This window comes from Choloepus didactylus, chromosome 5, assembly GCF_015220235.1.
Source record: "Choloepus didactylus isolate mChoDid1 chromosome 5, mChoDid1.pri, whole genome shotgun sequence".
Taxonomy (NCBI): Eukaryota; Metazoa; Chordata; class Mammalia; order Pilosa; family Megalonychidae; genus Choloepus; species Choloepus didactylus.
The window spans coordinates 9073311-9095494 of NC_051311.1; the positions used below are offsets into that span (position 1 = coordinate 9073311).

The following is a 22184-nucleotide window of genomic DNA, read 5'->3' on the forward strand; positions in this document are numbered from 1 at the left end:
TCCAGGGGCTTGCACAGTGTCCATGTTCTCCCCTTGTACTGAGGTGAAGGCTTCAACCTCTTCTATCATTAGGATGATGGCCAGGCTCTTGGCTCCACCTTGTCAAGCGTCAGGGTGGCAGCCAGACTCTCTGCAGTCTCCCAGGCATGTGAGAAAACTGGGTGGTAACGCTCTTCCTGAACAATGGGGTGAAAGGCTTGTCCTTTCCAAGTACTGGGGCACACTCACCCTTTCCATGATATGGGTGGACTTGCTCTCTTGTCCCAAGAAGATGTCTTCATTCCAGACCTCCACTCCAGTGATTCTGCCTTTGAACTTGTTTTTCTTTCAATATGTCCATTTAATGTCCCTTTTAGTTCAGGCTGGCAGTGGTTCCTTTCATACAGATCTCACAAAAATACTTGTCAGTTTTGCATGCAGTACACAGAGGTCCACACTATCAGATAGTAGGACTTTCCACAGATCCTCCCTGAATAACTGTACCTCCAATTCTGACTGGAACTGAAATGGCTTATGGGTTCCATGTTCAGTTAAACCCTCACATGGAGCCCTCCTCTCTGGGGACTCACTTTCTGGAAGTTCAGAATTTTCCAAATTCTCAATTTCTGGTTTTTTTGGGCCCAGGAGTTCAATTCTCTGCTTATCCCTTTCCTCTTGCATTTTTCTGTAAGCTGCAAGGAGAAGCCAGACCACACTTACCATATTTACTTTGGAAGTCTCCTCAGCTAAATATCCAAGCTCATCCCTTTCAAATTCTGCCTTCCATCCAGTGTCAGAATTTAATTTTGCCAAGTTCTCTCTACCAGTAGGGTCACCATTCTTCTAGTTTGCAATGCCACATTCATCATTTTTGTCTCAGGCCTCATCAGAAGTACCTTTAGCATCCATATTTCTACCAATAGTCTCTTCAAAGCAATCTAAGCCTTTTCTATCAAGCACTTCACAATTCCTCCCACCTCTGCTCATTAGCCAATTGCAAAGCCTTTTAAACATTTTTGGTATTTGCAGTAGCAGCACCCTAATCCTGGTACCAAAATCTGTTTTAGTTTGCTAAGCTGCTGAAAGCAGAAAATGGGTTGGCATTTAACAATAGGAATGTATTAGCATATAAGCTTTACAGTTTTGAGGCTGTGAAAATGTCCAAATCAAAGCATCACCAAGGCAATGCTTTCTTCCCAAAGACTGGCTACCGGCAATCCTGAGTCTTCGGTCACATGGCAAGGCACATAGTAGCATCTGCTGCTCTCTCCCTTCTTTTCCGGGTTTTGTTGCTTTCAGCTTCTCTCTGTCTCTCTCCATCCCATTAATAAAGGACCCCAGTAAGAGATTACAACCCACCCTGGGCCATGCCTTAACTGAAGTAACCTCATCAAATGTCCTACTTACAATAGGTTTATACCTACAGGAATGGATTTGCTTTAAGAACATAATTTCCTGGGGTACATGTTCAGCTTCAGATCACCACAGTAGCCAAAAGGTCCAATCATTTGATGTGTAAATGCATCCAATATCTTTCCTATTTTTAAATATTTTACCTAATTTCTCTGTCCCCATGGTGCCCTATACCAAAATTGCCATGAAAGTTTTCCTGGGGGTTACAGTTTTAGGAAAAAGTATATTTGATAAAGTAGAATTGTTTTTAGGACTGGGTTACCCCACAGAAGGAGGTTTTAGGGATATTCACTGTTCTACTGAGTTACATAATGAGCCTTTTATTCTTTTTATGCTGCATATTGTTGTTCAGATTTGCAAGAATTAAGGTTATTTTTGCCTTTTCTAGACAATCTTAGACTACAGACAATTTCATAACAATGCTTATATTGGAAAGTCCAAATTAGAGATTATCATCATTGTGCAGATGAGGACAAATCAAAATCTGACTATATTTAGCATTGTTATAATTAGGTGGTAGAGAGCCAAAGCATTTTCTTACAGATTCTCAAAAGAGACTCATGATTTGAAGTCCATACATTTGTGAAGAAATAATTTATATTCATAACCACCCAAAAACTTTCATAAAAGAAAGAAAAAGAACTTAAAAAAAACCGAAATGTATTTTTCTTGTTAAATTACATTTAAAAAGGTATTTTAGGGATTAGCAAAATGTATTATTGGTGATATAAAGTCTAGGTGTTAGTTTCTGCCTTGACTGAACTCTGTTTCAGCTAACAAAGTGGGTATTTTCCTCTGATTCTGGTTATCTACTTGGTTTGCTGATGTGTCTTGGTTTCTTGATGACACCATTGCATGTGTTAAATAGATCCCCTAGGTACTATTAAAAAAATTATTAGAACTGGAAAGGACATCAGACACAGCTTAGTCTTTATTCAGCCTCTTTATTTTGCACATGGAAGAAGAGAAACTCAGAGAAGTGATGACTCAGCCAGCTCATCTTGGCTGGGCAATGGGAAAGCCAGGAATAGAATTGGGCCTTCTGACTCCTGGTCTAGCACTCTGTTCATCTGCGATAATCCTTCTACAGAGGGTGTGGATGTGAGATTCAAATGTGTTAAGCAGGGCAACTAGGGAGGCCCACGCTCTAACCCTTGGCCAGTCACCCTTCCCCAGAAAGTCTCCAATGAAATAAAAGGCACAGAGGATGAAACAGGCTACCTATTTATGCTGGCTCAAGTTTGGCTCATGGGCCCCATGTTTTCTGAATTACGTCTTTAATGTTTTTCTGTTCTGTTTTTCTTATTATTCAGACTTGAATTATGTGGTTTTGAATTTTCTTTTCCTTCTGTATCTATAATCTTTCTAGTCATTTGCATATCTTTGCCTATTTCTTTTTGTTTTGTGTTTCCCTCAAGTCTTTATTTCATGACCTTTACACTATTTTCAATTATGTTCATTCTGCTTTAGTTGACTCAAATATTCCTTTAGCTTCTCTATATTTTTTTTTTCATTTTCTCCTCCCTACCCAAGATTTCTGAGTAATTTTCTCTCTCTTGTTTTTAAACTCTTTTATCTCTAATATCTTTTTCATTGAGCTTCTTTGTCGAAGGGAACATTTCTGTAATTTCTTTGAGGCTATGAGAAATATTTATTTGAACCTTGATCTGTTTTCTTGACTAATGCCCCTTTTGTTGTATATTCTTCATCTGCCTCCCCAACCCCCACCATTATTCATGCAAAGATTCTTTGCTGATTCATTTCTGATTATTATTCATTTTTGAATGAGAACTTTTCTCAGGACAGCTATTTTTGGAAGCTTCATGTGGAGAGCAGCAGGGAGAAAGGGCAGAGGCGGGCTGCCCTTCACTTTGACATCACATGAAGCCCTGCGCTCTCTGCGGGATCACACTCTGGCGCCTCCTTCCTCCTCTGCCGCAGTTCAGCTCTGGCCAACCTCCCTGGCTAGTGGGCTGCAGGGCGATGACAGGTCTTCAACTCTCCTGCCCATCTGGGACTTGACACTGCTTTTCCCCAGAGCGATTCCTTAATTCTCTTTTGGCCCCCCATGCCCTAAATTTCAAATCTTTAATTAACAGTGATTGAATTACCATTTCAGGACTGCGACTTTGCTTCCTGTTTGAGCTCTCAATTAGGTAGGCAATAGCTCTCAGACTCTTCCTTCCTTTTGGTGCAAATTTAATTCAGTTCTTGGTTCTTTCTTTTCTATTTTCTCTTTTCTCTGTTGGTCATCTCATTCATTCTATAGCTTAATATACCCTCTGCATGTCAAGAACATCCAGATTTATATTTCCAGCTCAGTTCTCTTTCCTGAATTCCAGACTGGAATGTGCATCTACATATTCAACATCTCCACTTGGATATTTAATAGATATTGCAGACTTCATCTGCCAAAATTTAACTCCTGGTCCCACCACTACCACCAAACTTGTTCTACCAGCAGAATGCACCCCCCCTTCCAATTGGTAGCAACTTCGTCTTTCCACTTGCTCAGGACAAAAACCTTGTAGTCATCCTTAACTTTCCTCTGTCTCTCATGTAACATCCAATTCATCAAGAAATCCTGTTGGTTCTACCTTCAAAACACATCCAAAACCCAAGCACTTCATACTTCCTCCACTGCTATCACCCTATTCTGACTCACCATCATCTAGCATTGGACTATTGCAATAACCTTCTAACTGATCTCTTTCTCTCCCCCCTCCCCCCGCCTCCCATAATCTATTCTCATCACAGCAGTCAATAGTATCTTTTTAAACCTGTCACGTAGTGTCACTCCTTCTCGAGCCCTGCAGCGGCTCCCTTCATTCAGAGTAAAACCCTGAGATGTAAAGGCCCATGTGATCAGCTTGCTCACCTCCTACTCTTTCCCTTACTCGCTCTTTACCAGTGATGCTGAGCTCTTCATTGTTACCATACAGGCCAGGCACACTGCCACCTTGAAGCCCTTGCACTGGTTACTCCCTTTGCCTGAATTCACTTCTTCCTGTTACCAAAATACCAACTTTCTCCCCCCTATAATGTCTTAGCTGAAATGTCATCTCAGTGAAGCTTGCCCTGGCCACTCTATTTCAAATTGCTGCCTGCTCCTCTCACAGTATGTCCAATCTCCCTCACCCTGCTCAGTCATTTTGCATGGAATTTAGCACTTCATACATACTCTGTTATTTTTATTATCTTTGTTTCTTACACACATTAGGGATATATATTTTATTTTCTGTCTCCCTCACCCAACTGGATTCCAGCTTCTGGAATAGCACTTAGCTCATAGTGGGTGTTCAATAGATATTGTTGAATGAATAGGTATTTTTCAGACATTCTTCATAAATTAACATATGGAATTGTGACTTTTCCCTTGTATTATTAATGATGGGTTTCATACCTTTTAAAAATTATTTTTGATGTTTTTGGTTATACTCAGATTTTTTATTATAAACCTTTCAAGAGCAGGACTTTGCTGCATCTGTTTCTATCATAGCACATTAAATATGTGCTCAAGTTCAGTGTAATTCTGAGTAATTACACATATACACATACACAAAGATATAGCTGTAATTCTCTGTCGTTATCTTTGTGTCTGTTTCTAGTGCTCTATCTTTATGTCCATCTCTAATTTCCCTCTGGGGAGGTTCCTTTCTAGGAATCTAGAGACCTGGATTCTGGCCCACAGAGTCCAACAAGCCTGGCTCATCCTTCCCTCTTGGACTTCAGAACCTGCTTGCCTCCCTTCTCTTGCTCACGGCAACAGTGCCAGCCTCCTCTCTCGGCCCTGACCAGGCTGGCATCGGTCCCCAACAGCCTTTGCGTTGGCCGTTTCCTTTTCCAGGAGTACTCTTAGCCCACCTATCTCCATGCCTGACTCCTTCATCTTTAAATTTTTGCTTAAATGTCACCATCTCAGTGAAAGGAAGTTCAGGAACTGATTATTTTGGAATAAACAAGAAGAGGTTAATTCAGAGATTGTGACCTAAAGTAAGAGTAAACCACTACAATTGCAGGGAACTTCCAATGGGACCAAATGGAGGTGGATTCAGTGAGGATGTGGAGGTGGAAATGTCAGTTTGGCAGTAGACTAAGAGCATAACAATTGGTCCTGCCTTCGTAGGAACAAGTGAGAAGCTGGCTGTCACATGGGAGGGAGCTCGACAGTCAGGTGGTGTGAGTCGAAATGTATGAAACGGTTATCTCTGCAGCAAAGTCGTAGCTGGAATGTTTTAGCTCTCTAGTAAAAATCCTGAAAAAGGGAAAAAATCAGTTCATTTCCAATTCCCTTGCTAGAGTTTGTGGGTTGATGTTTTCGCTTGTGGGCAAAACATGGAGGTAGCTGGCAGGGACTCTTTCTGTCTCTTTTTCAATGGTTACTGTCTCTCCCTTGATTACAAAAACGCATCTTGGGTTTTCCTTTGCCAGCCCAAGACACATAAGTAATTAACCATTTCTGAAGTGTGGTAAAGTCTTTTCAGTTAATAAAAAGGCTTAAAAATTTAAACTTTACCTTTTTGGTATTAAATGTGAACATGTGATTTTAGAGAACCATAACACTCTCTGGGAGAAGTTATTCTCAGAATTGTCAGACATTTCTATTAGCAGACTACAATATTCTGATGTCCAAGTTTATCTCCGTGGTCTTCCAGATGAATGATTTGACATAAGAAGATAAGACACTTAGAAATATTTGAGAGATAATTAGGAAAATAGCTAAAGACCAAAAAAAAAAAAAAAAAAAAAGTTGTTAGAGTTGGAATTAGCAGCATGTCCTGGAGAAATAGTTTCCTACTCAAAGCTGTTGGAAAAATGTTGTAGAAAACTTAGCCACAGTTTTTAAATGGTTGCAGTTTTTCTTTAAAAAAGTGACAAGAAGATGAAGATGTTTTGACAAAGCAAATCAAACTGCAAGTGTCAGGGGCCACACAGTATCTCTAGAGTCACAATTCAATAAAACAATTATATTATTTAAAGAAAATAACAAAAAAAGGAAAATTTTGTAGGCATAATACTTGGATGGAATCATATTAAGAAAGCCCAACCCCAAAAGATCAGGAGCCAGCTATAAGCATTATTGAAGGAAAAATATTTGAACCAGTAACCTAAATTAAAAAGGTTAATGCGAACTTTAAGGAAAAATAACATGAGGTCTTCCCAGAATATATCAGACAAGTATTTCAATTTATGTATTTATTTTAGTTGAACATAGATCTAAAAGCAGTGATTACTGCATCTGAATATCTCTTCATGTTATAATTTTTGGAATATGAGGAAAAATAGACTAATTATGTTTTGTGAACATATAAACACCATTGCCAGATCTTTAGAAATACTTAATATAAATCATCTAAAGGAAACATTATTTGTGATTAGGTGTGTATAATCTCTGTGATTTGTCCATCCTTGAGATTCCAAATTTAGGTTCTTCTTGAATGCCCTCTCCAGGCCTCTGGCATTATATAAATATGATTAATTCAAATATACACATATCCAGATAACTTCCTACTCCATACCTGACTTTCAGTTCCACTTTGACTTTCTTTTTACATTCTTCATACTTTTATTTCTGTAACTAATATCTACTTTACATCATGGAAAAATGATTGTCCTGCTCAAGGATCATGTCGTCCCTTCACTCAGCCATGGCATCAGAGCCTAGTGTGACCTAAGACAGCCTCTGTACTGGGCTGGTGTCCTTTGTGAGGAAGGCATGCAGGGGTTTTCTTGTGTAAATGAGTTCTCTCAACACAGTTGCACATTTTGTTTTTTGGTTTAACACCACTAGCAGATATTTGCAGCACTTAACCACTCTTGGCTCTTCTGGGTTCTTGTCTGAAAAGCTTGCTGGTTACTGAGGGTAACCTCCTTGGTGGGGCTGTCTGACTAATGCTGTGGCTCTGCTACCTCTTTTTAAATCAGACTTCCATGTATTTCTTGTTTCAGACTGCTATGTTGTCTGATCTGGTAGTATTTACTGGAATGTCCTCCTGCCATTCTTTCTGTATGTATATCCCAGAGACATGATAAGGAATACAGTTAAAACATGTCGCTCTGTTTGTTGATGTAGCATTTCCTAAAGAAAGCTGGTAATAGTCCTCAATTCCCTTCCTAAGAGACCATCAGTATTTATCCCACTGGAGGTTATTCAGAGCAGTAAGTTCAGCAATCAGATCAACCAACATGGGTTGGAAGTCCAGCATTCTCTGGACCTATACCACTGTCTCATCAGATGCTCCAAACCAAAAGATGCTCGCAGAAAAGAAGAGGCCAAGTGGATTTGGCAAATGCTCCTACTTAGGGAGTCCCAGTAAACAGTAGCACATTAAAGGCTCTGAGAGCTGCAGTAAAAGAGTACACATAAAACCCAACATTTACCCATCTTGCGTGATTTCCTGAAACCCTTTCCACAGAAGACTTATTGAAATATTGAACTAATAATAAAAATACCATAAGGTTTGCCTTAAAGAATACATGTTAAAATCCCATAGTGTTGCAGAAGTATTATTCTATTTGTATAGAATAAAATTGTCTATGTAAGTGTGCGTGTATATGTATGAGAGAGAGAAAAGGGAAAGAATGTGTATGGGAATGTAACATAAGCATATGAGGTAAAACCATAAGGAAGTAAAAGAGTGAGAGACACAAAATTCAGGATGATGATTACCTTTTAGAGGGAAGGGAAGATGTGGGGATCAAGGAGGGGCTTAAAGGGGAACTGTCATGTAAGAGTAATATTCTTTTTCATAAACTGAGTGGTGAGAAAATGGGTATTTATTGTATTGTGTATATATATATATAATACCATGCTCTGAGATGCTCTAATGTTTAGAGGTCTTGAAAATGAGGAGGATCCATCAAAGAAGTTAGGGAAGAAGTGGGCAGGGAAGCAGAAGGACCATTTGAAAGTGCACGTTTTTCAAGAAGGAAGCGTGATCAACAACCTCAGATGTGCTGATTAGCCCCATAAGGCCAGAACAGGAATTGCTCACTGAATTTGGCAATGTTGAGGTGATCTTGACAAAAGCAGTTTTTGTGCAGTGATGGGTGATAAAAGTCTAATTGTGATTCTCAAGAGGGAATGGAGGAGACAGAATAGAGATAACAAGTAAAAACCATTCTTTCTAGGAGTTTTGCAGTAAAGGGAAGCAGAAAATTGGGGTATTGGAGGAAATTGTAGATCAAGTGAGTTGTTTTTTTTTTAAGTTAGGAGAAATAACAGCATGTCTGCATGACTATGGAATGATCCAGTAAAGAAGGAGAATGACAGTGCAAGAGAGAGGGGAAACCCTTAAGTAGACATAATGGACATGTGGGATCCAGTGAGTAAGTTGAAGGGTTGGCCCTAGGTAGGGACACGGCCAGGTCATTCATTGTAACAGGCAGGATGGGAGGTACTAAGATGCCTCTTCCATAAATGTCAGAAGAAATCCTGGAAACAGGGCAAAAATGAGAACTTGGGGCGTCTCTAACACCTATGCAATTTTTAGCACACACACACACTCTCTCTCTCTCTCACTCTCTCTCTGTCTTTGTCTCTCTTTGTCTCTGTCTCTCTCCTTTTCCCATTCTTTATGGCTTCACATTAAAATTCATGTGTTTCAGCACAGTTGGAGTTGGAAGCCCTTGTAAGTACACTACAGCCTTCTAATAATTGGTGGTGACATCTCAGACTTTGTGGAAACTATTCCAGGGTGTACAGTGTATCTGGTTTCCTGCTCCCATCCCCAACAATTGGGTACTATCTGGCAACATGACTCTCTAATAGAATAGTGACTCCAGGTGTGCTGGTTTGAAGCTGTTATGTATCTCAAAAAAAGCCCTGTTCTTTTAATCTGTTCCTGTGAGTGCAGACCTATTGTGGGTGGGACCTTTTGATTAAGTAGTTTCAATTGAGATGTGACCCACCCAATTCAAGGTGGGTTTTAATCCTTTACTGGAGTCCTTTATGAGAGAATAAAAGGCAGAGAAATACCTGGAGAGAGCTCACAGAGAGAGAAACACCCAGAGATCTTACACAAAAAAGCCCCGGGAGAAGCAAGCAAGGACCCACAGAAACTGAAAGAGCCAGAATCTGAAGTTACAAAACTTGGGAGAGAAGGGCCTGCAGACGCTGGACATGTGCCTTCCATGTGACAGAGGAACCCTGGATGCCATCAGCCTTTCTTCAGAGAAGGTATCGTCCTGTTGATGCCTTAATTGGACCATTTTCATGGCCTTAGAACTGTAAACTTGTAAACTAATAAATCTCCATTGTAAAAGCCAACCCATTTCTGGTATATTGCATTCCGGCAGCTTTAGCAAACCAGAACACCAGGTAATGGTGCTGTTTGTTAAGTTCTGTTCAGTCCAGATTCAGACATGATCACATTCATCATTCCACCAGTTATTCAGATACTTAGGTGATTTCTGCCATCAGAAAGCAAATTGGAGATTTTACCATAATCTTGCTAATCTATTCCATGTGGGCATCGTATTATAAAGCAGCCATCTTTTCATCATGTCAAAGTTCTGCATTGTTGGCACATCTAATTTCTTGTTTACAGGTAACTGGAAAAACATTTATTGGATTCTTACTATATGCCAGGCATTTGCTATACTCTAGGGATGCAAAGATGTATAAGACATGAGATGACATAGGTAAAGGCTTAGGACCTAGAACGTATGCATGGTCAGAACAGAGCTTCAGGACTAACACTGAATTGATACCAGTGATATGAGCTTGTGTAGACTTTTAATTAAAATTTTTGAGCTGCAAGAATGGATTAAACACTTAATAGGCTTCTTTGGCAGCTCTTTGCAACACTGCACAGTGTTGGAATTTATTTTTCCTTCACTTTTTCAGTCTTTTGCCATTCTGTATCACCTTCTTGTCCTACTTTGTTTAAATAGAATGTTGAAAGTAGAAGTTGAATGTTGAAAATTAACAGACTGTATTTTTTTTTTTTTTTTTTTTGTAGGTAATGTTTAAATGATGTTATTTTCACCCTGCAAGTCTTGGCCTTGAGGGAGTGGAACATTTATTTTTAGGGGTCTTCTCAAGGATAGCGAGTTTATTTCTGCCCTTTTGTTTTTGAGAGAAATAGAACATCCATGATTTAGTTCTTTAAAAAAAGGCTTATGGTGTTGAACAGGAGGAGGAATGGTGAGAGGAGACAGGGAGGGCGGAGTGGAATCACCCCTCTATTGGCCCTGGTAAATTTAGGGTGAAAGTGTCAGTATCACAGAACAACTAAGTATTGCCGCTTTTGTTTCTACTATAGTATCAGCTCTGTTCTGTTTAGTTTCATAGCTGAGTTCTCCCACTATAAGCAACATCCCAGCAGAACAACCTGATAATAGCAAGAGCTGACACTTGCTGGGTGCATTTCCTTTCTGTGCATTGGGTTCCACAGCCTGAGTCTTTATAGGTGTTACCTCATGTGCTACCCACCTTTGCACCCCTAAACTATAGCATGGTGCCATATGTATACCACTATTTCTGTGAACCAGAAATTAGATGTGCCAGCAGTGCAGAGCTTTGACACAATAAAAAAGGTGGCTGCTTTATAACATGAGGTAAAAGTCTCTGACAGTTATGAGCAAATATAGCTCTGTGGATGACATGCTAGCAAAATTGAGCTGCTACTTAGGAACTTTCTAGGTGCATATAGTTAAGCTGTGTTAAAGCAATTTTTCCCTGAGAAGCTGAGTACACTACTAGTGAACACCTTGTCTGTTATCTACTTATCTGACCAATCTTCGGCTTTATAGCAATTAAAAGTGTGGATTCTGGAGCCAGATTGTAACTGCAGCTCAGTAGCTGCGTGACCTTGGGGTGGCAATTTAATTTTTCTGTGCCTCCTTTTCCTCATCTGTAAATGGGGATAGTAATAGTCTCATGAGAGATTAAGTGATTTAGTGCATGTGAAATGCTTGGAATTGTGCCTGACACATACTGAGTAGTATGTGTGTTTATAAGTTAACAAACTAGCATAGTCTAAAGCAGTGAAATGGTGCTTGTCCAACTTTATCCTGCATCAGAGTCATCTGGGACCTAATAAAACACAGATAGCTGGGGCCCATCCCAGAGTTCCTGATTCAGTAGGCCAGGGTCAGCCAGGAGAGTCTGCACTTCTAGCAAGTTCCCAGGTGAGGCTTCTGTTGCTGGTTCCCGAACCCAGAGCAGTGCTTTTAAAACTCTGGGTGGGAAAGAAAGAGTTGATTTTTTGCTTGCTTGTTTTGTTTTGTTCTGTTCATTCCAATCTGTCACAGACTAGTTCTTTGGAAAAGTACAATAGAAATTAATTACCAGAAAAATGAAATTTAAAAAATAGATAAATGGGGAATTTTCTATTCTTTGACTTTTCCAGTTGGTTTGTTTCCAGCTGAATGAGACTTTTTGTATACACCTCGGAGGAGGGAGAATATTCCTAGAGCAAATAAAGTGAAGGTGTGTGTTTATGCTTCTCATTAGGCTTATCCTAATTAGAGCAGCCCTTTGTCTTACCCCCTTTTAAATGGACATCAAGACAGTCTTAACTTGTCTTTAATGATGCCACATTACTAGGAATTCGCATATAGAATCTGATGTAATAATTACATAAATTACATAATCCATTTTCAGAAGATTAGGTGAGCCACAGGAATGCTTTGACCATCAAAGGAAGCGTATTTATCAAACTGTTAAGTACAAAAGATAAGTTCCAAACACTGCACTTTCCATGTATATGTTAAAAACTAATTTTTTTTTATATTGGGATTTTAGACACAAAGGTAATTGAGTTCCCACTCCCTGCTCTATTATTTAAAACAATTCATTCAAATAAATATTTTTTCAATTTGAGTTTGTCTTTTTGTTTTATTATTACATTGAAACTGAGGACAGAGTGGCTACTCTTTCTTGAAATCATAGCAGACACACCATTTTTTACTTTCATCTTGTTTTTCTGGGATTTTCTTTGTTCGCCCACTTAAAATTTCTCCTTTCTCAGGCCCTGGCCTAAAGGGGCCCTCTGATATGATTTCCCAAGAGGCTCAGGTTCCAGGTTTTGTGTTTTGTCCCCAGTAAATGTGACCTGAAAGACCCAGCCTGGAACTGCTGTTCATGCTAATGACAGTGTAATGAGAAAAGTTGACAGCATAAATGGAGCAAACAGACAGCAGAGGTAGAACTTCCCAGTTTCTAATTGCTACCAACTTAGAAAAAAGTCTAAAGAGTGTGTGAACAGTTTCTACTGAAGAAAAAATACAAGAACATGAAGGAATCCATCTGAGTTCTGTATAAAACAGTGCAATCAATAATAGTTAATACTTATACTGTAAATGCTGTATATGCACATAATTTTAAAATCAAATATTTAGACATAAGTTAGGAAGTGCCTTGTTCTTGTGTCATGTGCTTGTTTCTTCTCTTCAGTCATTCAGCACATGCTATTAAGCACCTTCTCTGTGTCTGGCACTTTCAGGGTGTTGGAAATAAGACAGTGTCCCTGTGGCTGGGGCATCACATAATAGTCAGGGAGCCAGACACTTAACAAGAAGGATCTTGATGTCTGATGGTGGTACATGCCATGAAGAAGAATAAAGGAGATGAGGAGAGAGACAGGCAGAGGAGTGGAGTGTGAATTTACATGGCGGCTGAGAGAAGGCCTCTCTCAGGGGAGCATCTGACCAGAGCTTTGAAGGATGGGAGTGGGTATTTGGGAAATATTTAGCTGAAGGGCATCCTGGAGAGAGGGAACAGGACAAACAAAAACTTCCACAACTTCCACAACAGCTTCAGCTTCTGACTCCAAGTGCAAATACTGCAGTAACTCAAGTCAGTCCAACTCAGACTCTCCCCGGAGTTAGGCCAGAGCCCACAGGTTAAGGGCCATCCTCTGTGAGATGGCGCTCACTCAGACACTAGTGCCAGTTTGGGAGTCCAGGCCACCCGCACTTCTAATCAGCTGGCTACCAATTCAGGGGTCCCCGCCGCCCCCTCGGGTTTGATAATTCACTAGAACACCTCACAGAACATGCTGAAAGCACTATACTACAGTTATTGCTTTATGATAGTAAAAGGCTACAAATCAGAAGAAGCCAAAAGGAGAGATGCATATGGTGAGGATCTGAGAGAGTCTCAAAAGTAAGCTTCCATGTGCTCTCCGTGTGGGGTTGGGACCTGTCACCCACTGAACCCAGACATGTATTTTCTCAATCATGGAAGCTCATCAGAGCTTCAAGTGCTCTGAGTTTATGTGGGGTCTCATTACCTATGCATGACTGATGAAATCAATGCTGACTGATTTCCCTCTCCTCCCAGTGCTTGGGGAGATGGGCTGATATGGGCTGATGTGATGTGACTTAAAGCCCTAACCTCTCCTAATCACTTGGTTGGTTTGTCTGGTATGGCCACTTCCCTACCCTTTGGCCACAGGTGCAACTGGCCCTAACTATTAGGTATGGTCCTAGACCCTCCATGAAGAAAAAAAAGACACTCCTGTCATGGGGGTTGCTTCCCCAGGAACTGGGGACAAAGAGCAGCAAAGCTTTTCATTATATGACAAACAACAAGCACAGAGACTCTTGAAGAAGGAGGTGTTAGGTGTCTTTGATGATCATCAAGGAAACCAATTTGACCTTGGCAGCTTGCTCGGGGTGCAAATAATAGGCAGTGCATCTAGAGAGGTTGCGAGAGCCATCACAGAGGCCTCGAAAGCTGTGGAGAGGACCTCTGCCTTTTCTTAGTGAGGTGGGTTGGGAAGCCACTATAGGATTTTGAGCAGAGAAGTCTCATGATCTGACTTATTAAAACAATTGTCTGGTTGTTGGGTGAAGAAGAGACTGTGGGGGGCAAGGGAGGAATTAGGAAGGCTCTTGCAACAGTCCAGGTAAGAGGTAATGATGGTTTGGACTAGAATAATAGTAGTGACAGAGTGAAAAGTGTCAGATTCTGGGGATTTTCAAAGATAGAGCTGACAGGTTTTGTTAGCTATGTTGAGGTGTGAGAGTAATACAAGGCAGTATTTGGCCTTTGCAAATGGAAGGATGGACTTGCCATTTCTTAAAACAGAGAAACTGGGAAACTGGGTGTCCAGTTTGCTAAAGCTGGTGTTACGCAAAATACCAGAAATGGATTGGCTTTTATAAAAGGGGTTTATTTGGTTGCAAAGTTACTGTTTTAAGGCCATAAAATGTCCAAGGTAAGGCATCAACAATAGGTTACCTTCACTGGAGAAAGGCTAATAGCATCTGGAAAACCTCTGTTAGCTGGGAAGGCACAAGGCTGGTGTCTGCTTGCTCCCAGGTTGTGTTTCAAAATGGCTTTCTCCAAAATGTCAGCTTTCAATGGCCATCTTCAAAATACCTCTGTTGGCTGCAGCAAGTGTGTGGGCCTGTGTAGCTCCTTTTGAAATACTCCAGTAAACCAGTCAAGACCCACCCTGAATGGGCAGGGCCAAATCTCCATGGAAACATTAAATCAGAGTTATCACCTACAATTGGGTGGGTCACATCTCCATGGAAACACTCAATCAAAGGATTCCAACCTAATCAACACTAATACATCTGTCTCCACAGGACTGCATCAAAGAACATGGCTTTTCTGGAGGACATAATATATCTAAACACTGGGGGTCAGGGGCTTGAGGAGATGAACTGGCAGAGGTTATGCTTTGGACATGTTAGGTTTGAGATACTCACTTGGTGGAAATGTTGAGTAAGTAGTTGCACAGGAGTTGTCTAGTGAAGAGTTGTAAACTTGGGATTCATCGGCACAGAGATGGTCTTGGAAGCCATGAGACTGGTTGCTGTAGGCATGGGAGTGAACAGATAAGAGAAGGTGTTTTTCTTTTTGTCCCTTTCAAAACTTTTTAACAGTATAAGGTAAAAAAAAAAAAAAAAATCCTTAATTTTATGACCTAATTATATCAGAAATTGAAGCTAGAGAAACTACTGCATTCCAAATATTAAAAAAAATCCTGAATAAAAAAATTTGTTATGTTTGAATAAGATAATTCTGCTTTTCTTCTGGTTTAAGCTTTCATATAACTTAAGGCAAATATTTTAAATTCTCTGGGTTTGTTATGCATATGGTGCTTGAGTTATTGATTAAGGAGTGGTTGTTGAATCTTGACAGGAAGTAGGATCTTTGGAGGTGATTGGTGAGGCTAGATTTGGAATATTTGGAATAGGAGCTTATTAGCAAGTTTTGTTAAGGTTGTAGGGAAAAGAAAAACATTTTTAATATATTTGGATTGGGAGTGATTCGTTTGGAAGAAGACAATTGTGTTTCCCAATAGAATTAGAATTAGAAAGCATTGTCAAAATTTAATGCCAAACATAATCCACTAAATTCTGTCTTATCCAAATACTAGTTTCCTAGCCTTTTCCAGCTTCTAGAGCCTTCCTGCTTTCCTTGGCTCTTGACCTCTTTGTCCATATTCAAAGCCAGCAATGTCAGGCTGACTCCTTCTCACATTGCATTATGTCAACCTCCTCTTCTGCCTCCCTCTTTTGCTTTTCAGGACTCTTGTGATTCCACTAGCCTACCGAAATCATCGAGGATGATCATCCCTTAGGGTCAGCTGATTAGCAAACTTAATTTCATCTGCAACCTTAGTTACCCTTTACCTTGTAACAAAGCATATTCACAGGTTTCTGGGATTAGAATGTGTATATCTTTGGGGGGTGGGGACAGTATTGTGCCTACCAACACTAATCATCAAAAATTTGAATGCAACATGTAAGTGGACCTCAAAGTAATCAGTTCCAATCCAACCAAAGCGACTACAAATCTAAAACACTTTAATCTCCAGGATTTCATTTTCAGTGTTATCAGTTTACAAAGCAGACAGTCTTTTGCTTTAGTGTCTATGTCAAGGCTCTGTCCCTTAGGTAAATTTTGCCCGGCCTGCATACTGACTAATTTGTTTTTCCTTAGTTAGCTGCCAACAGCATTTGAAAATTAGGGAAGTTCACATAAAGAAGCCATTTTCTTGCTTGACTGTAAGTACTGGGCCTCCATTCCCTTAATACCAGACATTGTTGAGGTTAAATGGTACTATCCCAATTAGGAATGGCCTTATGTATTCTAGTTTTTCACAGCCCCACCTGAGCTATCTTATTCCTTTATAGGAAGCTACTGCCTGACCTTTCAATAGAGTGTTTGATTTTGCTGCCTTTGAAATGGAAAGTTTTGACAGGAAAAGACAAAGCATCCTTCTTCTGGCACCTACTTAAAATTCCAATTAAAAAGAATCAAACAGTGTTTAAATTAAGAAAGCCTCCCCATGTGCTCTACCAGTCCCCAATATAAAAATAAATATATGTATGAATGAATGAATGAATGAATGAATAAATTTTTAGAGGTAGTGCCTGTGGGTGAGTGTTTAAAAATTCAAGGTAGGAAACAAACAAACAAAAATAGTTCATATCATTAGGTGGAGGTAGTACATCATGTTAGGATTACAATTGCCTGTGAGTGCCAAGGAACATAAAAATAGAAGCTTTAAAAAGTTAAGCTTTATTTCTTTCTCCCATAAAAAGAAGTATGGATGTGGTGGTCCAAAGCTAGAGGGTATTTTACAGTGACAGGGATCCTGAGTGACTTCCATTCCTCCCAGCATCTCCAGCCATTACATCCTCATGCAAGAAAGCCAACAGGGCAAAAAGGGGGTGTTTTAGTTTCCTATGCTGCACAAAGCAGATACCATGAAATGAGTTGACTTAAACATTGGGAAATTATTAGCTTACAGTTTGAGGCTGAGAAAATGTCCAAATCAAGCCATCATCAAGGCAATGCTTTCTTCCCAAAGGCCAGCTGCCTGAGATCCTTTGCTCGTCTGCCATGTGGCCAGGCACATGGTGGCGTCTGCTGGTCTCTCCCTTCTCTTCTAGATTTCATTGCTTTCAGCTTCTTGCTTCCATGACTTTTCTCTCTATATATGCTCATTCTGATTATAAAGGACTCCAGAATAGGATTAAGACCCATCCTGCCCATACCTTTTCTGAAGTAACCTCATCAAAAGAGTCCTACTTACAATGGGCTCATACGCACAGGAATGGATTAGATTTAAGAACATGTTTTTCTGGGGTATAGCGCCAAACCACCACAGGGAGTGAAGGGAAAGAAACACTACATGTCTCTTCCATGAACCTCATTGGCCCAGAATTTAATCACATGGTCACGTTTAGCTTCAGAGTAGGCTGGGAAGTAGCCTTCTCCCCAGGTGGCCATGGGCCCAACTGAACAACTCTGCCATGTATGTGGTTTTTATTTTCTTCTAGTTTCTTATTTGTACTTTCTACATTTATGCAGTGCATACATAATATCTTTATAAAAAGAAAAAAAAAAAAGGAAAAGAAAAAGAAATCCTTCTTTGACTGTGCCTAGCCATTACTTTTGGGGAGAGAACTAAGGCTGCTGAGGAACTGATTATGCAGTTCACAGTACACCTTCATTTGGGGGAAAACTGTCTATCATTATTAATTGTAATCTTTATATAGCTCTTCCTCCTTGTTGTTTCTCTTACTGCTTGGAAAGACAGTAGTTATGTAATAGAGGTGATTCACACAAGAAAGAAAGTACCTATTTAATCTATGGGGCTATTATATAATTAATAAGGAAGGGTTCACCAAAGATGGATTTTCTCATATGGGTTTTCTGGTGGCAGCTAAACTCCTTTTCAGGTGCACTAATTTCAGCAGCTCATAAACCTTTGGAAGTTATTTTAAGCTATTGTGTAGGTACACTAAGTATAGGGTGCTAAAGATTGGGAAAAAATTAAGAACTATGGTTTTACTCTAAGCTTTATTCTATTTACAATGAAATTTTTTTAAGAAAGTATTTCTACTAAATTACTCATTTCAATGTATAACAAAATGCTTGGAATTTCTTGGGAGTCATTGAGAAGGAGGGGGCTGAAACTTCTGTTGTTAAAAATTGTCCCGAATTTTTAACAACAGAAGGGAAAAAAAATTGTCCCGAATGATTTTTCTAAAATAAAATTAAATTAAACAATACTGAAATTTCTGCCTATCTAGAAATTAAAGATGCCCTGTCTAAAACTGTGGGAATTCCCACATCTAGGCAGGGTTTGGACTGATTTGTCAAGTTGTGGTTATCATCTTATATATTTTCAGTTTTTATTTCTATTTCTATTTACTTCCCATACTTTACCTTTTATTTCTATCCACTAAATAGTTGGTGGAGATAAGATTCCATATTGTACAGAGTACTGATAAGAATTTAAAAAGTGATTAAGAAGACTTTTATGCTGAGAATCCATTTACAAATTGTGTTTATAGATTTTGCAGAGTGCTCGGTGAGGTACTAAGTTTTCAAAGATAAGGGTTTCAAATTAGAATCATATTTGATTTGGTCAGCCCCAACTGCTCACCCCTCCGTGCACTTGTTTAACTCCTGATTATCCTTCATTTAATTCCTTTTAATCCTTCAGGTCTCAGTTTAAATCTCAAGTTCCTAGGGGAGACTTCTTTGAACTGCTTCCCTCTCTTCAGTCACCTTCTTCCCCACCTCACGTCTGTAAGGGAACTTGATATATGCACAGGTGACATTAAAACACAGTAGGGGAAGTACAGATTTTTCACTGAATGCTGTTGTGACAAAGACTTACATATGGAAAAAATAAAATCAGATCCTTATCTAATACCATAGACACACACAAACACACACACACATACACACAGTCCAGATAAATTGGAAATATAAATATAAGAATAAAAACTTAAACTCTTAGTAGAAAACTATTTTTGTGACCTTGGAAGGATTTTTAATTGGTACATACAAAAAAGAAGCCATAAAAGCAGATTTTTTATTATCAAAATTAAGAACTTATGTGTGAAGAAAAATATTATAGACAAGGCAAAGGGTTTCAAAAGGAAGTTCACAGAAAGAAAATCCAACTAGGCAATATGTACATAAAGAGATGCTCAGCTTTAAGTGCAGTTACGTAAATGCAAATTACAATAAGGAGATATCTTACAGTCATAATGAAAGTTATCCAAAGAGCAAAAAACATGTAAAAACTTATAATGCTCAAAAAGAAGAAATTGAATGTGGTATTCATCACGCCAACCCCAAATCTTTTATTCAGACAAGTGTGTAAAAGACAGTGTGCCGACAGGACAAGATAATAGTCAGAACTTCACCACTTTTGGAGACAGCAAATTATTTGAGCTGGACTCTGATAAGGAGCACCCCCTCTGATTCTGATGACACTATGGAGGAATGTCTTCAAATTTTCAATGAGTCCACAGAAAGTGAAATTCATTAGGGAGAGACTGCAAAGCAGGCTTCAGGAAAGCACATGGAATTAGGTATGTTGTATTACAAAAACACTTTTGGATGGAAAAAGAGAATTGCACACACTGCCAAGTTTGATGCTTCCACCAGTAAAGAGATCATCAGCTCGTTCAGGGGACCAGTCTCACCACTAACTTGCCACACTGGAATCCTCTGGGTGTGGCAACAGGCAGTGCAGATTATGGCTTCCGTTAAGAGTAGGCAGTCCTTTGTTGCTGCCACTTCAGAACAGAAGAAAAATGTGTTAGCTCTTCAAGCCTCTCAAGCCCAAAGAACAGCCTCGGAAGAAAATTCACTGGCATCCAACAGCCGTCATCTGGATGTAGTTCTTTCAAGGGAAAACCGAACTGAAAAACCAAGCAGATCTCCCATTCCTGTGAAAGATGCCGAGATACAAGTAGGCTAACCGGAAGCGGGCTTCGGTAGCATCAGAATCCTCATCCAGAGTATCTGGAGAAACAAGACTACGCTATATCAACCTCTGTGTTGAGAAGTATTTGAAAGTTTATGAAAAGGAGCATGAGGCTTTTAACAAGGCAATAATAGAAGAAAAAGTCATTTATGAATGCTATGGCAGTAAAAATATGTATGTGAACAACAAATGCTCTTAAGAAGCTGAAAGATCAAGATGTGTCTGGAAGTGGTAACAACAAGACAACTGGATGTAAAAATAATGAAAAGAAAACCAAACTCGCAGGAATTGTTCTCTACAGACATCTTAAAGACTGCCTCCTAACTGAAGAACAGTTACATGAAAATAACTACCCCAACCAGACCTTGACAAACGAGTGCTGGCTATAGAGTTTGGTGAAGGTAAAGAGGTTTGTTGACACTTTCCAAAAGAAAAAGAAGAAAATACTGTTGATGATTATTTATTATATATTGTAAAAGTTAAAATTTCACAGTGATTTATAAAATGGGAGTATTTTTTTAAATCCAAGTGTAACAAAAACTCCTGAAAATGATGCTTCTAAGAAGATCTGTTGTCACTGTGGGAAAATATATGGTGTGACTCCCTCCGGCAAACAGATCAGGAGAGAGGAATGTAACTACCACTTTGGCCGAGTGTTCAGTCATGAAGTCCCTGGAAGCTTAGAAACTCAGTACAGCTGTTGTGAAGGTGACCTTGGCTCACCCAGTGTCAGTTCGCCAAGCTTCATGTTCACAACCAAAAGGAGAACCTAGGGGGCTTTATGAAGACTTTTATCAAGTTCCCTCCCCTTGATGGTGCTCATGGTGTATTTGCAGTGAATTGTGAGATATGCTATATAGCCAAAGGCTTAGCACTTATTCAGGTGAGAGTGGTTGATCCCAGCCTCCAGGTGGTCTATGTGACATCTGTGAAACCAGGTGAAGAAGTCATTGACTGTAACACTAGGTTTTCTGGGGTGGTGGAAGATGACTTGAAGAACACTGAAACATCAATCCGTGATGTACAAGCCATCTTGTTGAGCCTGTTTAGTGCTGGCACTGTACTAATTGGACATAGTTTTGAACATAGCCTGCATGCTCTTAAGTTAATTCATACTTCAGTTGTGGGCACAACAGTTGTGTTTCCTTATCAGCTAGGGTTGCTTCACAAGAGATCCCTTAAGAGCCTGGTAACTGACTATCTGTGGAGAATCATTCAGGACTGTGGTCACAATTTTAGTGAAAATGCAGCAGCTTGCATGGAACTTGTCCTCTGGGAAGTAAAAGAAGACCTGAAAGGAAAGAATTAATCTCTTTGCCAAAAAGCATCTTAAATCTCTGCATTGCTGCTTGTGCCAGTCTGAATATATCGTGTCCCCCAAACGCCATTATCTTTAATGTAATCTTGTGTGGGCAGATGTTATCAGTGTTGATTAGATTGTAATTCTTTGAGTGTTTCTTTGGAATGTGCCCCACCCAACTGTGGGTGATGACTCTGATTGGATAATTTCCATGGAGGTTTTGCTCCGCCCATTCAGGGGGGTTCTAAGTTGATCAGTGGAGCCATATAAATGAGCTGACATAACAGAAGGAACTCAGTGCAACTGTGAGTGATGTTTTGAAGAGGAGCTACAGCCAAGAGGGACACTTTGAAGAAAGCACAGGAGCTGCAGATGAGAGACAGTTTGAAGACAGCCATTGGAAGCAGACTCTTGCTCCGGAGAAGCTGAGAGAAGACAAATACCCCAAGAGCAACTAAGAGTGACATTTTTGAGGAACTGCAGCCTAGAGAGGAACGTCTTGGGAGAAAGCCATTTTGAAACCAGAATTTGGAGGAGACACCGGCCATGTGCCTTCCCAGCTGACAGAGGTTTTCCGGACACCATTGGCCATCCTCCAGTGAAGGTATCCGATTGTTGACGCATTTACCTTGGACACTTTATGGCCTTAAAACTGTAACTATGTAACCAAATAAACCCCCTTTAATAAAAGCCAATCCATTTCTAGTGTTTTGCATTCTGGCAGCATTAGCAAACTAGAACACTGCTCCAGTGACTGACCCACTGGCCTCCACTGCTGGCTATAGAGT

At 39.8% G+C, this 22184-nt stretch overlaps 1 protein-coding gene across 1 annotated transcript in view; it reads left to right on the forward strand.

The window, feature by feature from the left end:
• GPR158 (G protein-coupled receptor 158) overlaps nt 1–22184 on the forward strand; it is a 479696-nt gene that overhangs the window by 341585 nt on the left and 115927 nt on the right. The gene's annotated exons all lie outside the window — the stretch shown is intronic.